Source organism: Lathamus discolor, chromosome 5, assembly GCF_037157495.1.
Source record: "Lathamus discolor isolate bLatDis1 chromosome 5, bLatDis1.hap1, whole genome shotgun sequence".
Taxonomy (NCBI): domain Eukaryota; kingdom Metazoa; phylum Chordata; class Aves; order Psittaciformes; family Psittacidae; genus Lathamus; species Lathamus discolor.
This window is the reverse complement of record NC_088888.1, coordinates 44,997,161-45,018,499: the sequence shown is the minus strand read 5'-3', so window position 1 is coordinate 45,018,499 and position 21,339 is coordinate 44,997,161. Positions and strand designations below refer to the sequence as shown.

Sequence of the window (21,339 nt, the reverse complement as noted above, 5' to 3'; positions counted from 1 at the left end):
GACAAACACCTGTCAAGATGAGGAGAGGTATGCTTGATCCTCTCCAAAACTGGGTGAACAGTTCAGGTGATCCTGTGTGAGATCCCATCCAGCCTTACGCCTCATGCTCAGCCACAGATACAAGGCACAGATCAGAGCTTTCATCAGAGACTAAATACCACGATATGCACGATTGTCATTTGCCTTGAGATGCTTGCCAGGAAAGATGGAGCCTGCAGGACAAGGTACGGACCTACCAAATCTGTTTAGCTAATTAATTCAATTAGCTAGAAGTACCAGAGAGCACCCACTCAGTCACCACTACACACTCTTTTACTTAACATGCTCATGCTCAACCGTACCTTTATTTACTCTGCCTTTGCTGCCCACAGCCCTTTTCACAGTCACAAGGACTGATGCAGCGCAATTAGGTGTACATCACTGTGAGACCCATACAGAAATGAGCTGAAGAGGCTTTAAAAGAAACAGCTAGGGCCAAGGCTGTAGTGATTCCTGGCAGGGACCAGGCTGGTAATGAAGGTGGTAACCTCGAGAAGGCAAACAGCAGGGAGAAGAAAAGGGGTGATGTGCCAACAGCTTGTGCTGTGGAGGTTCCTGCTACAGAGACACAGCCAGTAGCTGCTGGTGCTAAATCTCTTTTGGGTTAGGGTGGGTAAACCGTTATGTTGCAAAAGGGTTCACTGCGGGTTGGGAAAAGAAGATCAGAAATCCTAGTACAACAGGGAGAGGGGAGGACAGCGTTCATTTGGGGAACACTGGGGATGAGGCCCTTGAGTTTTGCTAACTTTAGAAAAGTCTGAGGAGTAAAGACCAGGGAAAACAGGGCATGAAAGTTCCTATCCCCTCACAGAAGGGTAACCCAAGCATGCAGACCCTTGGAGTGGCTTCAACCTGCATACTGGTGGATTCACAAGTCTCTCACAACTAATATTATCTTTTTTTTTTTTTTTTTTTTGTTAAGAAGTATATAATTCAACTAAGTTGGCAGGGATTTTCTAAAACAAATACACGTGTAAGATGGCAAGGGGGGCTCATCGGTTCACAGAGGAAGAGGCTGCATGGCCAGATGGTGTTATTGGGGTACCTGTGTGAGGATACCTGCTGCCAAGTCCCTCTGTGGGCTTTTCCCCTGTACTACACACACTCTGTGCATGACTACAGCATGTTTGGTATAAAGCACCCTGCCTTGATTTGAAGCCTTTCCAATGAAGCAAATCCATTTTCTAAACTACAGTGTGCGCAATCGGAGTGCAGAGTGAAACGCTTCCACTTCTTGTCAGTGTTTTAAACTTAAACAAAATTACCTATAAAAGCAAAATACTCCCCATTAAAAAAATAAAATAAAATAAAATGGAGAGCAATGCAAACATAGCCAAATAATCTGCTGTTACACTTGATCACTTGTTAAGACCGGAAAACGTACTCAGCACTCCGAAATTTTCTCCTTGCACGACAATGCAGACTACAGCTTTTACCCCGGGAAAATCAAATTCATGATGAGATACAAAAGGTAGAAAAAAAGATGCAATAAGAGTTCAAAGTTTATGGAAGTTAATACTGTACTTCCCTCTGATCTCTGAAAAGCAAGGAAAAAGAAGGAATTTACAGAAAATCAGTAAACACAATACTCTAACCATCACCATAAAAGCCCTATCTTATTCCTAACTTCACTGGCTTATTTTACAAATATCTTAGCATGAGAACTTGAAAGATAAAACAGCACATTTGTATAACTAGCCATGATTCAAAAAGAATACAGCCTTTTTCAGCATTGTACTTTAACTATTTCAAGTTAAAATCTTTGGACACAAAGTTAAGCACTGACTTAAGTGCCTTGAGAAATGAGATGATGGTGTGTGCAAGAGCTGAGTGGTTATTGAATAAAGGGAACTTATGATCACAGGAAATATTACACTTTGTGGAAAGAGACAGGAAAATCCATCATGAAAGTCTATGTAAGTGCAGATCTGTAAGTACACACAGAATGCTTCTTCTGTGATAATCTAATCCTAGATAGGCTGATTTCAGCACAACTACCAGGAACTATCAAATATTTTTATTTAAAATCTGCTATACTTCCCAAGTGCAGTTCCAGTGGGATTTACACTCACGTGCTGAGGAACAAAATTTGTGTCTTTGAAAACTTGTGCTTTTATACTGTGCTCTGTATCACACTCACGATGCACAGATGCCTCAAAGGAAGCGTATGATGAACTTGTGTAACCTCTGAGACTGAAATTATTATTTTATCTTTAGCACTGAAGGTCAGATCACCATGCCTTGTAATTGATTACTTTTCATAGTTATACAACAATAAGCTAAAGAAACCTGACAAAGGTGGAAGTACTCATTTCCTGCACTGAAAAATAGATTTTTCAAGAGCAAAGAATGAAATGGCACTTTCATATCCTGCAAAGCAAAAATAACCTATTATGGCCCAAGAATCCTTCAGTGTCATGACACATTGATTTTTGGAGGTAACTAAAATTCAGCTTTACTTTGCATAGCAACTTCCATACAAATCACATCTTTGAGTCTTTTTCGTTTAAACAGTGCAGTAATTCAACAATACAGTTTCAAAGGTCACAAAAATAAAAGGCGATAAGGAATCAAATTAAGGATGTGTAGCTATTTACATGTATGTCCTGTCTGTCCAACAGAGACTTGAAAAGTGTTGTGAATTTCAGTCTGTTTAAAAGAGTCAAGCTAAATATTACACTGGACTAAAAACATTCACACACCAGGAAGACTGTAATTAAAACTTCAAGGATCTTGGTGACAAGATATTTACTCAGACAATACCCAGGCTTATGAACACTCATTTGTAGGTATTAAAATACGGTTTAATACACATAAATAAAACATCACTGAAATGCGTCTCACTTGAAGGCCTTGCAGCCTGGAAAATGTAACTGCTTTATAAAAAGCTAATTAAAAGCCAAGGAAAGTATCGTATCTCACAGTGCTAATGAAAAATCTGCCTTCTGCTCCTACAAAAAATGTGCAGCGCTGCTGAAAGCAGATGGGAAGAAGGAGAATCTCAGGGAATAATTTGTTAAAGATAATGCACAGAGCATTTCAGAGGATTAAACTCCTTTATGGAAACACTTAGCAATTCACCAAAGCTAACTCCATCAAGTAAGAGCTCCCAGGTGGGACAGTAGTTTCTGTGTACATTTCCCTAACTTTTAATATGAAACTTAGGGAAACCAACCCAGTTTCATGAAATGACTTCTTTTTTTTTTTCTTAAGTTAGAGTAGCACTGCATGTTCTAGGTAGACAAGAATTCCTTCATTAGAAAAAAACCCAGATAATCTCACAGGCTCATCTACCTTGAACCAAAATATCAGGAAAACAGAAACCTGGGAAACAGAACCATAAACTCAACAAAAGGACAAACAAGTGGTGTGTTTTAACATATTAGACTTTAGAACTTGTCACTGCTTTATCAATCATGCTTACTCCAAGTAAGTGAACAATCATTTACCTAAGTGCTGGTTTTAAATTCATTTTTCCATTTTTTACAACTGGCATTTACATTATTTTCTGTTTGTCCATATTTGCCTTATTTATCCTTTTTCATGTAGGCACTACTGCAACTATGCAGTCACATGTGCTTAAATTTAAGCACATAAGAAATTCCAGTTATTTTAATCAGACTAGTCACATTTTAAATGTGCTTTGCTGGATTAGTAAGCGGATTTGTAAATTTAACCATAAAAAGAAGCAGTTAAAACAAACGACATAATCAAGGGGGGAAGCAGGTCAATCTGCTTTTCAAAGTAGAGAAGAAATCAGAGACATTTATTATTAGGCAGGAGAGCTTTCAATTACATACCATATTTAAGTAAGAACTATTGCTTTCAGATGGTCACTACTGATGCACAAAGCAACCGTGTAATCAATAGCTACCAAAACAACATCCATCCCATCTGCCATCAGCTTACACATAAGATAAAATGAAGAAACATACTATCTGCTCTGTAATACGAACTGGTCGTGAATTTTCTTGAATTCATTGACCTGTCCCCTGACAAGGAATCATCTAATAATTTCGAAACTATCTTTACTAGAGGAGAAACTAATCTAATCATAAATGCTTCATTTTAACTAATATTTGAGCAGTATATTTTTCAATATTATTAACTCCATACATTCTTGAAATGATTATGGACAGGTACTGATCATGAGGTAGAGGTGACAGCTTGGCTTCAGCTCCCTGGCCATTTGAGGGGTGCCTTTCCTCACCCTCCTGGGAGGCTGGCTGAGCAGGATGAGTGTCTGCTTCTGACACCAGAGCTGATGGGCCCTTGCCCATCACTGCTACTGGAAATCACCGAGTGCTTCAGGTAGGAATTTGGGGAACAGGTGAGGCAGACATCTCATCAGTCCAGGAACAACTTCTATCATAACTAAGTCCTGCTGTCCACAGTGACCTCTGAGTTAAAGTAAGTTACTGTCTCTAGTTGTGTCTCCATTGAGTATTTAAGATACGCTTTAGAATAACAAATTTTTGTTTGGGATATAGAACATGCCTGGAGCAACAATGGGGAACCACAATGCCCTGATAAACATGAAAAACTCCAGCAATACAGACTCTCTTCTGTGTCAGTTCCTTTCATACTTTCACATGCAAGCTCAAATTTGCAGAATAACAGTGTAGAATGGGAATGTTTTCTAGAAGACATACATAGTTCCTGCTCTCAAAATCTCATCCCCTTCCTAAGCAGTAAAAATTTTGCCATGTTGGAGAATGAGAATTGAAAATAACAGTAAGTAATTTTGTTGACTCCTTCCAAATGATACTATGATTTCTCCTGGGTCTGTCTTTCAGATTTTTATAAGTGTCTTAAAGGAAAGATAGGAATGCTGTAAAATAAAATAGAAGCAGCAGTTTTATCAAAGTTTGCCGGGAGAGCTGTTTCTCAGCGGGATGGGTCTGAGATATGGGAAAATTTGGGAAACATCACCTTGCTGGGCCTTTGTTACAAGTGGGTGCGCAACAGTAGGGTGGGTGGCTCGTAACGCAATGACATGAGCATGCAAAAGAGAAGTATTCTCTCGATACTTCTATTATCTTTAAGAAAGCTGACCTTTGGAAACAGATACTCTTTACTGTGCAGTACAACCTCGCCTGGAAAACCCCAGGGAAAGCTTGCGTTTTGCTCTAGAAGGAACGAGAACTTTCCGCACCTGCATCTACTTGACCAACAAAGAGATGGAAATGGCTTCCTTGTTTCTTCCTGCCCCACCACTATGGCAACTTGTGCTTTCCTAGGACAACCCATGTACCAAACACTGTGGACAGAGCTACTAAGCAATTATGTCCACAGCATGAGCAGAGGGAGAAGAAAAGCACCCACTGGGCTGCATGTCCCCTTCCTGGTGCTGTGGCCTGACATGGAGGCCTGGGAACCTCAAGTCTAGCATTGACGGTGGCAGTGCAAAATATGGAAGAGCAAAATTACCTTCAGATAGACTGTTTAAGTTGAAATTATTTTAGTTTTACTTTTAAGCTATTTAAATCAGTAAAAAAAGAACAGTATTTTGACAATTTATTTAATCTTGTTTTCCATTTTTTCCTGTAGCTAGGTCTACTCTAACAAAAATAACCACCTAAACATACCAATTTGGAATTAAATAGAGCTATTATACTTTTTGCTGTGAGAATGTGGTATATTGACATAAATTTGTTTAGCAATTATACAATTTAATACACACTCAAATCTTGATTTCTTACATCTAAGAGAACTATAAATATTATGTATCTTATTTTCAAGGTGATAAGTTTGAGTTATTTTTCATTTTCATCTTTTGACTCTATGTAGTCATTATTTGTAAACAATATTTGAAGACATAATCAAATTTCCATTTGTTTTGTAGTCACCTATGCAACGAAATTTGTCTCTTGCTTTACACAGCTAACAACAGTTTTTGTGGGTATGTCCCTACATAGTCCTTCATCTGCCATGCAAACAAAGTGACTGTACTAAAGCCCATCTACCTCCTTACTTCCCTGACTCCACTGTGAAGAATAGCCTTTATGCTCCGCTGTTACACATGTTGCTGCAGTGCTTCTTCACCCAAGCTGTCTTTGAAGCCATCCCTGTTGTCACTTCTGCAGTTGCTGCTCACTAAACATTCAAATGCTGCTTCTCTTCTGCCTCCACAGGAGCAGGACAGCCTGATTTAGAAAATCTGGAAGCTGGGAGACTTTTCCTTCTCTCTGCTACAAAAGGAGCGCAGAAGCAGAGCCCTTGACAGGAGGAAGGGACCACATGAGATTTTACTGTATCAACATGCCCTCAGTAACACAGTGGCCAGATGGTAACAAAGTAGAAGAATCCAAGACAGACAAGCAACAATACGAGGTCATAAATGACAGGGCTGCTACCCTTGGCTCCACACAGGGAGACCTGCCCAGATCCGTGTGCTGGACCTACTGTATTACCCTGATAAAAATAATTCTAGCAGCGACCAAATAATATAACCTCTACTGGATCAAACATAGGTATTGCTCTGTGGAAAGTACACTTTGCACCTCCTTCACACAACTGATTCTAACAAGAGGAAAAGGTCTTACAGAAGTTCCCTTCTTTGCTGATATAAATAAAACTGCAATAATTCTTCCTTCCTACTGTTTACAACAAAAATCAACTGTCATGGATTTTTTAAGCAACAGTTCTAAAAAACCTTGTTGAATCTGTTATTTGACAAGACTTCATGCCCATGTAAAAACTGGAAGTGTAGTTATACTCTAAAAGTCCAAAGAGTTGTACACCCAGATTCTTCTTTACTTGTGTCGTGGTTTAAGCCCAGCACTGCACCAGCCACTAGGAAGGAGAAAAAAAACTGCCACAGCTGAACCCAGGACAACTTCCATCCTTCAATTCACAGTAAAGAACATATTTTAACCATACTCAGCAGCTCTAGGAAATACTACAATCACATTGATCTTGAACAGAGTAAGAAGATATTCATGGTAGTATGGATGAAAAACACAGAAAAAAATAGAACTTCAGAGAAGAACCACAAAAGATATTAATAAAGAGATGAATAAGAAATTAGTCACTCACAACAAAGGCTATCGTACTAAAATCTCTATTGGCATTTCCTTTCACATTTCAACACTGTAAGAGTAAACCTGTGGGTTGCTCTTGATGCACTGAGTACAAAGCACTGTGGAAAAAATTAAATACAAAATCCAGCTACTATTCCAATGTATTAAAGGTAACACTAGATTAAGGAAACAGATGTAGATGCAACACTCTCATGAAGGGAAATCTCAGCTGACCCACACTGTACTCAAACTAATTTTAGTACAAATGAGATCAAGATTTTAGTCAAGCAAAGCAGACCTCAAATCACTTGCTTTTTTAGGTGCCAACCTCTTTTCATCACCCTTCTTCCCAGCCATTTCAAGCCACTAAAAATGAGACTTACAGTAAGACGGTACAATGTTACACTTCAAACCTATTGTACTTGGAACTAGGCACTGCATTTCCCTGCAGAACCCATGTTGTTGTGTAAGAACAGCCCCTGAGTTAAAGAAATCACAGGCTTTTTAGCTACCTTACTCGCATCTGAGCATTCTTTGAGGCAGAAATGGTGTTTATCTGGGAAAAAGAAAAAAAGAAAGAAGTGACGGCATTATATACATAATGAGCTGCCTAAGTCATTGTTTTCCAGTCTGTGCATCCCAGATGACAATGCACTACGGTTTAGAGTCAGAAAAAAAACTGCCTAAGAAAGCAAACCCCACCACAAGTAGGCTGAAACTTGCTCGTTGACATTAAAGTGATCAACTAACATAAAAACATTTTGAGGGATCTCAACAGGCTGGAGCTTCAAAACTTGAGTCTATACCAGTTATCTAGAGGTGGTTTGACATTTCCCTACCTCTACAAGGACAATCAGCATGGGGGGAGAGGGGGGGAGGCGGGGTGAGAGGAATATCTGTATGAGGAATATAGACAATATCTGTAAATCCACAAGAAAAGGCTTTCAGGACAACTGCAGGTTTTTGGTTTCTGTTTTCACCTAAGAGCTACAAAAATAAGACTTAATTGGAATGATGAAATGTTTTTCTTACAAGTAGTAATACAAAGAATTTTTCTTAAAGCTTTGACATCCAAAGTAAGACATTTAATTACAGTGTAATGGAGCTAGAAATGAGCTTGGTCTGCTATAAATAAACAAAAATCAAGTTGCATTTGATGCAATGATCTTGATTCCAACAAGATACTGGAAAAACAAGATGCTTTTGAAAAAAAATTACAAATAGGAGAAATTACAAAGCAGAAACATGTTAACAGGAAATTGATCTAATGAGTATATTTCAGTGATTTATGGCAGGCTAACTCACAGAATTAGGCACTTATTCTAACAAGCAAGCATTAGAAACTCAGACAGACATAAGAGTAAAATCAAACACAGGATAAAAGTGCTTAACTGAGGGCCAAAAAATCCTCCAAAGCAGTATTATGAAAATGTATCATACTGATGATAAATGTTTATTAAGATTCATATCGTGAAACTAAACTAAAGATGGTTTTTTCCTTCCTTCCCCTCAGACAGTTCTTATGGAAATTAAATTAGGGAGGGCCACTTAAGTGCCATAGCGTATGGTCCTACATGTTAAACTTTGTAAGACTCCTTTTATGTCTTAGAAAATGGTACCTCTGATGTATTTTACAATAATATATGAAATTATACATAAAATACACTCATTTTCAATATACTAAAGTATTAAATAAGTTATTATTAAATACTAATAGACAGATAAATGGTTTTCATGTTGTATGATATATTCACTATTGCAATACATTCACTGTTGAAGCAGAGTACATGAAGGCAATGACTTCATTACGAAATCGTTCAGATGAGTGCAGTAAAATGATTCATTTTGATCAACTTTGTAAGTGGTTAAAGCCAAAGGTCTATATTATTCATTAGACTTCATTGTATAAACGACCAAACCACCATGAAAAAAAATTTTAAAGCATTCATAATATTTCTCATAGGACTGATGTTAGAGCCTGGCTTATAGCTGAAAATGGAAGATTACAGCTACTTTTCCATTTCTGAACTGTTGCAGTTGGTAGGATATGCACATGGACATCAAAACTGAGATATAAATGGGACTGCACAGGCAAGCGCTACAACAGTTCTCACTCTCAAGGAACGGTGAGACATCCGCAAGCCCTGCCAGGAGGCAGGAGATAACTGCCAGGAAAAAGGGAATCCCTGTCAGAGAGAGAGGATTTGAAGGCGGCCTGTTACTGGGAGCTGCCGATCTCCTCTGGAGTAGTACTTCATTACCTCTGTCAGCACACTGACTTCCTACACAGTTGATAATAAGACAACACAAGCAGACTAAAAACAACGGAAATACCTATCTACTGAAACATATCTCTCACCAGTCACATTATCCACAAATATCTAAAACATATGAACATATTTACAACATTCCTATCTGGAAACAAGTTTCAGCAATATTTTACTGGGTCAGAACACTCCTACAATCCTGTCCAGAGAAGGATCACATAAATTATTCTAAATACATGCCAGCCCATAAAAGTTATTCTACAAAGAAAACCAGTATCATTAACGGTCTATGTAAACATATCAGATTAATTTACAAAACATGATAGGATCAAAACTCTCCTACTAAAAGCTGTGATAAATCTACAAAGCTACAAATCCTAACTCCCACCACTAGAGCAGACGGGTTTAGGTAAAAGTTTTTTATCCAGTTCTTTCCAGGGGCATACTTGGCTGATCCCCTTCCAGCCATGATACACTACACAGTTAAAAGTGCACTTAACAGAACAAAACTTACTAAACAGGAGTTAAACAGAGCACTTCTACGTGGAAAAAAAATAAAATCAAAAGATAATGAAAAGCAGATTTCCTCAGCTACATTTATTAACTGAGGTCTCCTGACCATGCTTCTCTGATGTATACAATAAAAGCATTTCAGGGTCAAGCAAAGCAGAAACACTCTTACAAAAAGAAGCTCAGGACTTATAAAAGGAGACGAACTTTCAAAAGTTACCCAAATCCTCGAGCTATTTTGTAATAGGCCAGATTAGATAGAAATTGGGAATTAGCAGGCAAGGCTTGCTGGTGGGAGTGGGGTGGGAGGGTAGTAGCCATCAGCAGAGCCTCTGTGTGCTAATGCAGTTTAGTATCCGGAGCAGTTTTGCTGTGGTCCGTCAAAAAAAAAAAAAAATAATATCTAACCATCTGCTTCCACAGACCTTTCTCATAAAATATCATGGTGATAAACAACTATGATTCACCAGCATTCTTTAAAGTAGGCTTTCATGTGTGAAAATGATGACTGTGCAATCCCTGTTAATTACAGCAGGTGTTTAAAGGCCAGGTGAATAGCAACTTGTACATTACCCTGAGACTAACATACAATACAGGGGAAGAACTACCCTCAGTTAACGTGTACACGCACGAATCAGATGGAAAACAGTGCGCTAAAGCACAACAGTGAATTATTTTGAGAATCATATTCAAATCTCATGGTAGCTCACCTGAATAGGACTTAAGAGGACAGCTACCTGGTTTCCACATGTCAGCACCACAGTGGACTGTGAAGAAACAGCCACGACTACGTATGTTCTGTGCACCCTCTGCTGGTTTCACAGCAGCAAGCAACCACGGCCCAGGAAAGACATTTAAGAAAATAGAAGCAAAATCCGGGGAAGAAAAGCCATCTTCACTGCAAGCAACAGTAAAAAGAGACACCAAAATTACTTTCAAAAATTAAAAGAAATTAGTATTTGCAGAAACATCTTATTTTGAAATTACAAAAAGAAAATTAATTATTGAGTAGCACCCCTTGCTCAAAGATACTCCGTACAGATTGCAAATTACTGGCCCTATGTTTCTATTGTAACTTATTAGTTGCTTAAGTCTACTTGAGTTTTTCCAAAGGACTTTTAAGTAAGCATTTGGTTAGGTTTCAGTATCCTGTGCTTTTTCAAGAGAACAACTCAAATAGACTAATCTTACAGATCTTAGCAAAGAAACTCAAGTCAGTGATGACTTTTTTTTTTTTTAAAGTAAGCCAGATATTCTCCTACCAGCTATTTCAGCTGCTTTTCATTACAGTTTTTGTCAAACTAAGAAAAACATCCTATTCTCATAAACACAGGATTCAGCATTTCTTACTTTCAGAATCACTCTTTTGCCTTTAACATAGCTTTTACTACCATCATGTTTGTCCTTAGTTTACAAGACTCCTCTGGACTGTTCACAGGTTAAACATGAATCTCCATGGTCTGTAAAGCTGCATGTTTGAAATTACCAAAACCTAAATCAAAACAAAATGCTGAAGTATTAAACCTCAACAGAACACAGCTAGTTAGGCACCAATTCCACTTTATAACCGAGTGAAAATACACATAGACCCCAATAACCTGACAAATCCTTTAATTTCACAGTTCTTCAAATCCACAGTAAACTCCCTTTGGTCGCTGCTGACACATTAAACACAAATTTAATCAGTACCAAAACACTAAAGAAAGGAATATAAAATCTCAAGTTTGTTGAATCACTAGAAAGATCTACCAAGTGCTTAGAAAATGTTTTAGAACATGCAACATTTAACACCTTTCTGAGAGGAGCTTCTATAATTTTCACAAAACCAGGATTTCTTGATAGAAAAATCCGATGGTACTTGTCACTGACAGCTCGTTACTGTCTGTGGATTTGATTATGAAAGTGCTAATCATTTTAGAGTGCAGAATAAAATACTACATAATATACGGGTAAGGTGACAGTTTCAAAGCTCTCACCTGTTCCTGCACACAACTCACTCCTCAGTCCTGCTAGAACAGACTTCCTAGTTCCTGTGCTATTCTACTGTTGCTTGTCTGCTCATTTTTACATCCTCCTCCCACTCCATTATGTTACTATATACTCAGATAGAAATAAATGCAGATTTTTATTCTTTTTTTTTTTGTTTGAGAAGAAAGTTAATAAACTACCACTAATTACTTTTTTTGGGAGCACGCTGTACATAAAACCAATATACAGGGGTGCAGGATATAAAGAATAAAGGATAAAAGATGAAAGAATAAAAAGAAATTGATTCAAATTCTTTTTATACTGCAGTCTGTACAACCAGACCACATGTATTTGTTTACAGAAATACTGTGATCCAAGATTTACCTGCCACCTGAAAACAACAAATGTAATGGCACTGGTGTAGAGTGTAAGATCCTGACTATATTAATTACTTCTGTAAGCAGGGGATAGGCAACTCCTCTCACCACTGTTGTATTCATCTAGCTTTTATTTTACGCAGGAGAGAACTAAATAGGAGATCATAAAAGGTTTACATGCAAACAGCAGTAATGTTTTTTTTCTAAAGGTGACAGAAAAAAGCACATGGGGAACACAGCGCTTGCCTCATGTCACAGACAAGACTCAGCAATATCCAGTATCTGTGTACTTTACGGGTAATAGTAGGACTTAAGAGCTTTGCTTGGTGTTTCAAGTGTTCAGAACAAGTATGTCAGAATTGGCCATGCTTCACGAAAGGGATAGCCAGCAGCTGGCCTTGTAGTTCATTTAAGGTCCCTGAGCCCCAGTGCTGATGATAGCTAACTAGGGGAGTAGCTCATCCAGCTATCATTCTCATCTTCCTATATCCACAGGCTTGCTGCACAGAGGGGTTCAAAACCTGGATAAGGTGTCCCAGCAAGACAGGCTCACTTTCTTTGCATGCTCCAGCAGCTTCCCTTCAACAAAGTTCCAAGTATTTTTTTTGGACACACTGGACGTTCCTTTTTAAGAACACAGGCTGCAGTAACTGGCTGGACACTACTCCTTTCTGTTGGTGGGAAAAGGGTAAAAGAATAGCAAGAGTATATGAAACTCATTCCTTTAAAACCCATCAAAGATTCACTTTCAGATTGAAGACACTGGAAACCATGCTGTAATGATCAGCTTTGAAATGCTTACTGCAAAGAGCTTCTGTCAAAGACAAGAAATGAGAGTGAAAACACAAATTGGGGAACTGTTCTGTCACTCCAGTAGAGATTTTGTGCCCTATGAAAACTCATCAGATTTCCTATTTCAAACTCTTTAGAAATGGAGAACAGTGGCATCAGTAGTATTCAAAAGGACACTGAAGAAAACTTAGGAACATTTTGGTTAGGAACAGTGATGATGACGATTGGCACTTCTGTGACAATTGTTACCAAGCATGGTCAGGACCACACAAGGAATAGAAAAGCAAATGCAAGTGAATGGTGTATTTGAGATATCCAGCTAGTATTTCAGCAGGTCAGAACCCTGAAAAGTTTCAGAACTTAACCCATGGCCTTTTCCCAGTAAACGAGACCTAGAAGTAGGCATCTCATACCTACAATATCCTCAGACACAATTCTGTTTCGAAACAATGCAAAAAAGCACCTACAGCGGTTTAACCATCTCTCAACTTTCTTGCTCATAGCAGGGTTCAAGTAGAGCCCCTCATTCACAAATCTGACTTGACAGCAACGATTAACTTGACAAACACTTTAAATACTTCTATTTATAAATATAAACCATGTGACAAAGTTCAGCATAAAAAGACTATTCTGCTGCCTGCTATAATAATACTGTTCTTGTGGCTCAGACAGAAAAGGAAACCTTGATCCCCAGGTGAGGATGAGCCTTGTATCTACATGGCTTGAGCCTAGTGCACCCTTGAGGTATCCACCTGTGCACCCATAAGGCACAGTGATTTATCTCAAGCTGTTCTCACTTCCTGCTTTACCTCATAGCCTGAGATGAAAAGTTGTAGTAGATGTTTTCTCTAGCCAAATGCCAAAATTAAGGCTTTGTCACAGTCCACCAGAACACTATTTTCTATAGATTGAGAGCTTTATATTCTTGAGCCTCTCCTATGCACACAGGAATATTTTGTTTCATTTTAGCTACTAAAAAAGTAAGATCCTACCAATTAAGTAGTGTAGAACTCTGGTGTGACCAACCCAATGTTTTATAGCAAGCTAAATTTATAACCCTAACTTAATATCTAATATTTAAATATTCACCTGATTTTCAGAAATGATGTGCACTTACATCTACACATGAACACACTCATGTCTAACTTTGACTCCTTTGACATACCAGGAATGGAAGCTGTGGCTGAAGGAACACCATGAGTGTAACATGTACAGCAAGAGGAAGAGTTTATACTGTACTCTGTGTTTCCCTTTCTATGGTGCAGACTGGAAATGCTGCACCTAAGCTTTCCAGAAGCTTCTATTAAACGGGTATGTACACAAGCATCAATCATTCAACAATAATAAATTCTAATGTTTTGTGCATCTTGTGGTATGTAGCTCAAATCAATGTTAGACAATTACTGTGAGACAAGATATATAATTTCAAAGCTGTATGATATGATGCTTAATAGGTCCCAGTTTTGGAAAGATGAATGAGATAGAACAACAGTGAAATTTTTTCGCAAGGACCTCTAAGAAGATGTAATTTTCAAACAGATGACTTTCAAAACAGGCCAATAGGATGGTAACACAAACCATATATTAAAACCTTTCCGGTTCTCTAGCAGACTTTCCCTGGGTCTTGTTTTCTTACCCATGAAGTGATAGAAATGTTTAGAAAAGTGGTTTCAAACTTTTTCCTTTTGGATTTGTGTTTGCTTGCTTTTCTGTATCAAGATGAGATACAAATTAATTCTCAAAGTTGGGAAAACTTAAATTCATAATTTTCAGACAATTTCTTGCTTAAATTTCTTCACTGTGAATAAGACAGATTAAAATATCTAGTGACGAGGTAAAGAACAGAGAAGGGGAATGCAAAACCCTGGCATTCCCTAGTGTGTAAGCGTTGCATGGGACAGCTCCTGAGGTTGCTCTAACTTGTGCATGACTTTTCAAGTTGAGTATCAGAGAGAGAATAAAGTACTAGGTGGTTTGAAAGACGCCATTTTTGTTATGTTCTTGAAGATGCTGGAACCAGACTATCATGACAAAAATATGTGATTTTGGATAAAAGTTTTATTTCTTTTTTTACATGTCATTCATTATTTCTATTCTGGTTAATACAGAAATGTAAGAACTTTTCATTGGAGAAGGAAATTTATTGAAGAGAGTTAGGCAGCACATTCTAAAATGAAGTAAGAAAACTTTATTAACCTAGTGCACTTATTTTTCTTTAAATCATTTGAAGAAAAAAAGCTATTTAAATAAAATACAACCTTTCGAAAAATGCCGTAAGCAAACGGGGTAAAGAAATCTAGGAGACATAAGGGATCCTAAAAAAGAACAGTGACCGTCTATTACAGGGCTGCTCTACGTGCTGCAGTGAAAAGATCTACTTAGAGAATATGATCATCTGGGGAGAAGTGGAAGATAAACCCAATGCCCTTGACTAGCTTGAATTTGCTTGCTTTCTTTCACCCCATGAATTTCCTCCCTTGCACAGGACAAGTGTAGCACTTGCCATGTTTTTTCAGACATTTTGTACAATCTATTCCATCATACTCACAGAATCTCAAAACAATCTTTATTAGGGGTGACTGCTCATAAATACTTACACAGGGAAATGGATTTGAAAGATAAAACATTATCCCCTAGAAGGTTTTGGGCTTAAAAAGCAGAAGAAAATCCATGAAACTAGAACCAGATAATCTTCTACCACCTGCTTTTCTAAAGGTCGCTGAAGAAGAAAGCAGAGACATGCAAGAAAAAGCATTTGAAATTCTGGATCCCATGAAGCTAATAGCAGCGTCCCATTAGTAAATGAGTGAGGTTGTACATCACAAATTGGGTTAGTAGTAAGACTGAAGCAGCATTATTTTAAAGTCTCTAGAAATAACATGAAAGGTAATATGATTTTCTTGATGGAAATTATTACATTTTCTAAAGATAGCAGAAAGCAAATGATACTGTAGCTAGGACTTTCCAAACTAGGATACTATTATGAAGTGCACCCTTTTAACTATTGAGTTACTTAAAAGGAAATGGTATCTCCATACTAAACAGACATTCCTCAATAACAATGTTTCAGATTGATGGTTCACACAAGTTAGCAATTTCCTCCTTTGATTTCTCTGATGGTTTTGCCCCAAACATCATTCCTAACTTCTCAACAGCTGTCTATATTACAGTGATGTAATACATATGATGTACTACGTATTAGACAAAATACATATGCATTCATCAGAATAATCTCTAGTCAACATTCAGAGTGGAACCCTGAACAAGGTCAGTATTGGTCTGGGAGATAAACAAGGAATTAAAAAAATCTTGGCTCTTACACTAGCACCTCAGTTCAGCACACTGCTTGCAAGTGAGATAGTTCTTTATCATACTCATACCTAGATTCAGCAGGTAAACTTAAAAATACCCAAACATGTATATTAATATTTGCATCAGCTTACTTCTTGCCATCTTACAAATATATTTACACCTTCCTGGTTTTGGTTTGGGTTTTGTTGTTTTTTTTGTTAATTGGTTTGGGGTTTTGTTGTAGTTGTTATAGTAGTTTTGCTCTTGTTCTTGGGGTTTTTTTGTTTTAATTAAGGTACGAGTAACATGAAGACAAATTCTCAGGACTAACTACTTAAAATCTTTGGATGCTTGCTTATTAATTCATGAATATTTAATCAGAACATGTGGAATAACTTTTATTAAATCTGAAAAAAAGGAAGGTTTATTTATGCTTTATAATTGAGGTTTTACCCAATTTCCAATTAGACTAGCAACATCTGAAACAACATTACCTATTCACATTTTACATATGGATCCAATCTGTACAGCATTTTTGGTATCTGCTCGAACTTGCTATTTCATGTCACTTTCCTGATTTCCACAGTTTTCCTGTTTTCTGACTATGCAGTGAGGATTGCAGGTGTAAAGCACGCATAAAGTGTAGACACAGAAACTGCAGCCAGTATGCATACAGAACTCAAACACTACATTTCAGTATTTTGTATTATATATTTATCCTAATAACTTCAAGGGTTTACATTCTAATAAAAATAATGGGTGCCTCATTTTATCAATTCATAATTGTTATAGCCCATCAGGTTCATACTTTTATGTGATGAATTTTTCAAATCAACATGAAATTTGAAAAGATGACATTATTTTGCTTTCAATAAATAAAAACATTCCAAATTAATCAGTAAGCATTTCAATCTGTGTTCAGTATTTTACTTTTAATCACAGATAGCTTGAAAAATAAGGTTCTCGATAGTGAATTACCTATATTAGTAGTCATACTGTACAGGAAAAAATTTAAGGCACTTAAGTTTTAAAACTTTAAAACTACATTTAAAACTTAAAATTGCATTTCACTGCATTGCTGAATGAGATCTGATTACCTCAGAAACAGCATAACTCTAAAGTAATTTTTTCCCTTGACCAACTAAAGAGACAATCGTAGAGCTTACTTTGAGTAGATAAAAGGCTTATACGATTTTAGGAAGGACGTCAAACACCAAGATTACTTCTACTTAATTCCTGATGTTATCAAGAAAAAAGCTACACTTATTTTCCCAGATGTAATTATAATTCAGTGTGGAAGTGACATTCAGTTCCAAAGTCCCCGCATCTATGGTGTATGTGAATCCTACCAATCTACATCCGAGTTAACAATTCTGTATCCACTTGATACTCTTCATCTTTTAAGGATTTTTTTGCACTGGCTTGTATATGACTGTATCACTCCAACACAATTCTAATGCTCCAGGATACAAATCAATATGGCTGTGTAGTTTACCCTAGTTTTAGAAACACAAGTCATCTACCTCTAAGAATTTCACAATTTTTCTGCATTTCAACAGAAAGCTTAATACATGCTAATGTGGACACATATCCATTGTAACACAGATAATGCATAATCATTTAAGAGGAAAGTTGCGTATTAAAGCATTAAATTGGGAAGGAAAAAATCTTCATCTAAACAAATCTACTCTCTGACCGGTTTTGTTTGGTTTTTTTGTAAAGCACAAAATAGTGTCTTGTCTGAGGGCACTAGTATGATTTTATCTGGTAAGAAAGTTTAAAATAAGTCACCTAACTTAAAAAGAAAACTGGCTAAGTACAGAATAACACTAGTAAACCAGTGACACCACTAACATCACTGTTACTATGCAAGTACTGAAATGTGCATTTTAAACTTCTCAAAAAGAGAAAATACATTCATCTTCAACTGCACAACATATCCTAACAATCTGTTTAAGATTTTTAAGAGTGCTCAGATTTTTAAGAGTGCTCAGACCACTAGTTCCTCCCCTCCTCCGACCTTTGGCAGGACAAGATCTAAAAGATACTAAGATCAGGATATTCAAAGAGACTACCCTTTTTCATCAGGTCTGTGTAACATAGAAAGAAATAAGAGAATTATGGCAATTATAATTTTACAGCTTGCCCATTTCAAAAGAAACCTTAACAGATTTTTGTGCCATCCCATCACTGACATGAATCACTTTTCAGATCCTATACACCTTTCCTGGAAGTTATTACTCCTAAAGAGATGTAGTAAGTTTTCTTTTTAGTAGTTCTACTTGACTTTTCTTCACTATGAAATAGGCACATATGCTACTAAAAGTGTTTGAGTACCCAAAGAACTTGTACAGACTAAGTGGAGCAAATAATGTCACTAGGAAGACCCCTCAAGGAGAAACATAAGACTACTTACAATTAAGAAAGCCCTGCACTATGATATTCTCTTTGCTGCTGTAAAGTTTCTGTTGATGTGAACGAACACAGTACAGCAACATGGCAGAAATAAGCTTTTACCATTTTTCTTCAAAAAACCGCTTCAAATTTAAAAAAAGTATCCTGCCTTTATGACTTTTAGATCAATCTCTCATCTACACAAGTAAATGGCCTCACAGTACACGCTTACCTGTGAAAGCTCAGCACTTGAAAGGAAAACATGACTAATGTAAAATTCAAAGAATAAACAACAGCTGTCAACAGGGGGAAAAAAGATCCTTTCTTTGCCTGAATTAACAACAAAAATTGTCCTTGTTACTCTTGATGAGTTCTGATACTCTGAATATGTTTTTAAACTATATTTGCTCAACTCCCTTTATCAAGAGACAAAAAAAGTCACCTTAGTATCGTAAGTTTAAGCACTACTGAAAATGCAAAGAATTAAATTTGCTATCCATTTTTACCAGCTACAAGTCAAATGACCCAAAGATTTGAGTCAGATGAACATGAACTAAGAAAATGCATACGTTTTTGAGTGTTGACCAGCATAAAGTATCCTTGCATCCCATCAAAACCTCTGTCATTGTATTTTGAGAGTACTGCAATAAATTGGCTTATTTTATAAATACCTTCTACAGACAGTTTATTTGATAATTTTCCAACTGTGCTTAAGTAATGCCTGTGCATGCCACACTACAGACTTGATTATAGCATTCCCGTCTTGCCTTATTCACGGTAAGAGTACCTTAACTTCATAAATAGTCATTTAAATGGCTGAAATGGCTTGAAGAATGGCATAGTACTCTACTCAAGCAAAGGAATCTAACGGAATCTACTCCCTTGAGTTTGTAATGACAACATAAAGCACTACAAATAAAAATGAAAGTGTACCAGTATTTCTCAGAAAAAGGTTTCAGCAAAGAAATCATGTCCTTAGAGCAAATGAAGACTATGCTTTGTCTTTGTAATCTTTAGGGATGTAGCATTCTGCTCAAATACAGTATGGTGTAAGGTCAGAAAGACAGGCTGTTTAAAAAGGTAATAAATACATCAAACAAGTTATTAACGCATAAGTTTTTCAAGTAAATGTGTATGCCTAAATATATTGTATTGCCTGCAAAGCTACCTGAAATATTTGTCAATATGTGTGTTACTTATGCGAATAGTAGAACAGCTTTCTTCTGTTGCTAGAATTGACACCTTTTATCACTAGAGCAAGCTTTAACAGGCATAAGCCAGAACTGCTGCCCAAATCTCTGGCTCCCAACTTCTTTCAGTCCCAATCTCACCCTTTCCTTTGTATCAGCAAAAATTCCACGACACTACAGTGAACCACATCAAAGAACTGATCTGGATCACAGGACAGCTCCTTTCAGTGCATGTGCTGTTTACGGTTACTTAACCTACAAAACTAAATCCCTTCCAAATTTCTGAATATGGCTACTCTGCTCATATCTGCACACTATATTAATAAAATAAGAAAAGTTCTAGCTGTAAACACAATGCAACCGAAGACTGTACAACAGATTTTTATTCTACAAAAATAAAATACTTGTTAGAAATTGATGGTGTAACACATATGTACAGTAGCCGATTTATTAATGCTTAAAAGATATTAACAAAGATGAAAAAATCAGTAAATCATACATTGCTTTATATCACTACCAACCAAATTGTTTAATATCTCTCACCTGGTAATTTACCTAAAGCTTCATACTATGAGCAAATTAGCATGCTGCCAGTCCCATTTTAGAAGAAGAAAAACAGATTAACTTTCAGTTTTAAAGAGGCAATTAACAAAATGTTTGAAAAGTAAAAGCTACTGCCAATATGTGTTTGATTCTGGGTATTTATGTGGTCTATGACTTGAGCATTTTGAAACTGCACATATTAAAATGAAATCCCTTAAGTTCATAAAATATCCTCATGGCTATTTTGTGCGTTTGGACTTTCACACAACCATCTCTGCCTGACCAGAATAATACCAGTAAGTGGTGAAGCAGCATCAGTCAAGTTCTTTGAACCAGTGTCTGCCCATGAAGGTACTTTTACCTTAAACATTGTTCATCTCATCTCCTGAGACACGTTCTGGTAATAAACACATCAGCAAGGTCTATTAAAAAGCAGTAGTTATTTAATGCATACCTTGCTACATCCTAATGACTACTTGCACAGTAGATAAAGAATCATTCATTAAAGTCCATGCTTTCAAAGGGCTCCCTTCATTAAGCTGACAGTTTGTTTACTATCCAGAATAAAAAGTCCCTGTAATTGAAAAAATGAATCATGACACAGCATGAAAAAATACCCTACCTCCCAGAGGAAGAGGACAACACAGGCATGCGTAACTTGCTTCTACGTTCAAAGGCATGCTTATGACACGTGACATTCTCATACTTTCATCCCTTTGGGGGAAGCAGAAGGGGAATTAAAACTTGCATGTTAACGCTTTAATGTTAAAGATCAAAATTCTAATCTGAGCTAAAAATGTTTCTTCTACCAAAGGGGCATTAATGTAACAGAATCTACCCTGGGATCTTATTATGCAAGAGAAAAAACAACCTTCTCAAAATGGAGTGAAAAGATGCTTTCAGACACGTATTTTAACAAATGCTATGTTGAAAGAAGTTGGTGAAA

The 21,339-nt window shown here is 37.0% G+C and overlaps 1 protein-coding gene across 3 annotated transcripts in view; it reads right to left on the bottom strand.

Annotated features, from left to right (window-relative positions):
* Window positions 1-21,339, bottom strand: part of SCAF8 (SR-related CTD associated factor 8) — a 109,292-nt gene that overhangs the window by 14,758 nt on the left and 73,195 nt on the right. Inside the window, exon 22 of one of the 3 annotated variants that reach the window (XM_065680603.1) lies at window positions 15,014-21,107. The exons of 1 other annotated variant lie outside the window; for it this stretch is intronic. The gene's annotated coding sequence lies outside the window, so the exon portion shown is untranslated. Of the gene's footprint in view, window positions 1-15,013; window positions 21,108-21,339 lie in introns of those variants that run through there. One more of the 3 variants, XM_065680605.1, reaches the window with a different exon arrangement.